The following is a 3,460-nucleotide window of genomic DNA, read 5'->3' on the forward strand; positions in this document are numbered from 1 at the left end:
CTTGGCAGGGCAAACATTTTGAAACTGCAGTCAATTTTCACTGTGAGAAGAAAACGCCATGGCATGGTGTCAAAGTATCTGAGACACACAATGGTCACCATGCTGCCAGCTCATTTGCCAAATGATTAACAAAGGAGATTGACAGACTGACACCTTTAATTTGTTTAAGGAAAAAACACATGACCGTATTCTGTGTAATGAAACAACTTTCACTGTTTTCATGGCACATTGACTAAATTAAAAAGAGAGCAAAATAAACTTGACCAGGGTAGCTCGGACCTTCTAGCCCATCCCTTATAAACACCATTGTCATAACTACCACCTACTACCAAACCTCCCCCTGCTTACCAGCCACTCCCCCCCATTAAATATCCCAACACAAAATCTTGGATTTCAAATTGGCTGGTGGAAGGAAAGAGTATATTCACCTGCCACCAGCAGCCAATCAAGGAGTAAGAAAGTAACCCAACCCATATTACCAACCTCTGTATCAGTAAACCACTGTAAACCCTATCAAGCCCAACCCAGTACCGGCACCAAATCCTAAAAACCGTATCACGTCCTACTGTGACCATGGAATAACAGCAAAGACCACCCCGCCCAACTGACCTCTTGGAGCAGCGCCCAATCCCTTTTCCGGCACCCAAACTAGGAGTAACAACATATACCAACCCCAACTATTACCCAATAGGGAAATACAGCACCCCCAACCGGCACCAAGGCGTAAGCCCGCATACAATCCCCAGTACTGACCACTGGGGGAAACTGGGTTGACATCCTACAGCAGAGACCCCAGTGATTAATACTACATACCCACCCCCAAGAACTGAAGATTGTGGGAAATCAAAGACCAAGCCCCAGGACAGACACCAGGGGTAATACAGCATACCATCCCCCACTACCACCACCCCTGGAAACACTGAATACCACCCCACCTGCTAAGGACCTCAGGGAATAAGAACGCATATTAGCACCCTTAAACTGACCCCATGTATTAAACTTGTACAGCCCCCCTTTCCGCACTGGTATCAGGGGGAAGCCCATTATACCATCCACCCCCAGAACTGCCCCCCCCGTGTTACCTAGTGTAAACCATCCCACCGGGCTGACCCTTGGCACAGTAGCAGATCCCATCCCACCATACTGACACCCCGGAGTAGTAGAAAATACCGCCCCCCCCACCGCAGACCTAGGAGAAATAGAGTAAACCCCCACAGTACTAACCTGGGCGTACTAAAATACACCAACCCCCCGCACTGACACCTAGAGTACCAGCCTAAACTATTACCCAAATTGCACCCAAGACCAGAATACTGTCTATCCTCCCCCCTGCGCTGACAACAGCGCCTAGACCGTTCACCATCCCACCGTACCCGCACACAGGAGCAACAATGAAACAGGCTTACAGGCTTACAGAGTTTTGTATTATAGATTTATTTGTCGGCGGATGATGAACATGAGAAGAATGCATTGTTGATTAATGTTTATATTTATTGTCATGTAAAAGTGTGAATGAGTTAGTTTTATATACAAACTGCTCTTCACTAGTTACTTTGGTTGTAGCAATATTCAGGTTAAGTGAAACTATGGAAATCAGACTCATTTAAAAAGCATTTTGATTTCTAAAACATGGCAATATTTTAATTATTCATACAACAAACAAAGCACTTTCAGCTTAATTGTCCCAGCTGGTAACAAGAACAAAGACAGCTCTGTTCAAGTTATGTCAAAGATTTGAGCCGGCTGAGCATTATAAAATTTAGGAAGGAAAAGGCGATGTCCAGTCATTATGAGTTTGCAGTTATTTTAAACACGATGCCTTTATCTCACAGCTGGTCTTTTCAGTGAGATGGATTCTTCAGTCTGAAAGCATCCGCAGGGTAAAACAAAAGGGGCCTGCTTATTTGAAAAGAACTGTGGATGTGTGCACAGCATTTACCGGGTGCAGACACATTCCTAATGAGCTCTTGGCGAGGAATGGTGCTGCCCATTTTAACTTGTGTCCACTTCACAGCACTGCTGATAGAGACTGTTGGGTATGTGTTAGATCTGTAAATGAGACCAGGAAATTGAATGTTGCATAATCCTTCTGGCTTTGATGTGCGAGTAGCAACAATTAATATGGTTTCAATTATTCAGTGTCTTCTCAGTTAAGTTGATGAACTTTAGAACTGTTTACAAAGGGATGATCATGTGGCCTCTATTTAGTCGAGGTATTTTACAGTCTAGGTTACATAAATATAAATATCTTAAACAGCAGTAAATATGAAGATACATTGTTCTTCGTACATCGTGATATGTGATAAAACAAAGGCCTGTCTCCTATTTACCAAACTCATACCTAGCTCACCTAACCAGTTTGATTAGACAAAAACACAACAGTTTTGCTAAGCATTACACACTGGGGAGTCCATTTAACCAATTTTGTGCATCCAAAATAATTGTGATGAACGAGATACACAAGATAGACAACTTAGACATCTATAGGGGCATCAACAACCCCAAAAGCAAGGCTCCTTGTCCAAAAATGCAAATTAAGGAAGAGCATGATGGCCTGAGAATGGATTCAATGTCTTCATTCTAGTATTGGGATGTATTCACTATAGAAGTATGGCAGCAAGTTCCAGGCAAAGTTGTTCCAGGTTTATTAATGCAGAGGTCAACTCCGGCCAAGTACTACTGCATACTACTGCACTACTTTTTTTTGCATAGTTGTTTCAAAATATTTAGGAGACACAACCTAGTTTTTGAAAAAGTTATGCTTGTAGTACCACCCCTTTCCTCTGAGCTACCTATATTTCAGAAAATGGTATAGAGTACACTGAAAAAAATGTAGTGGTGTAAAGAAATCAATAGACATACTGGAAATCCTGAATATCTCAGATGGAAACACATATATGCACAGCTGATCCAGAGGAAGGTGAAACAAATCTTTTAAAAACATGGTTCCACTTACTTGCAATGATTCAACAGTCATTGGTGTCATAGCTTTTAAATTTTATTACTTGCTAATATTCTGTATTTCTAGAAAACCATCAAGCTTTTTCCTAAAACAATCTATAGATTAATATTATACTCCAGATGCAAAGAGTTCTCCTTGTCCTTTGCAATAACCCTAATGTAAAACATTTTGAAGCAAGTAATTGATGAGGCAATGCATGATGTGGTATGTTCTAGTATCCCAGCACTGACATAGGTATGTCCCATCTGTGGTCTGCACTGTGTATCATGAGCCGTCTCATCATTCTACCCTCAGTGTAGTCTATGGAGCTAAATGCTGAGCTCCCATCCTGGTGTAATGTCACCAGCTGCACTCTTGTCCCATGTAATTTGTGCAGCCACCAACAGTGCTCCTGTCTCGGTTTAATCTGTAGAACTACTACCGTGTTTCCCCGATGATAAGGCAGGGCCATCAAATAAGACAGCCCCCCCTTTTTAGAGAAAAATGTAAAATAAGGCC

Source organism: Pyxicephalus adspersus, chromosome Z, assembly GCF_032062135.1.
Source record: "Pyxicephalus adspersus chromosome Z, UCB_Pads_2.0, whole genome shotgun sequence".
Taxonomy (NCBI): Eukaryota; Metazoa; Chordata; class Amphibia; order Anura; family Pyxicephalidae; genus Pyxicephalus; species Pyxicephalus adspersus.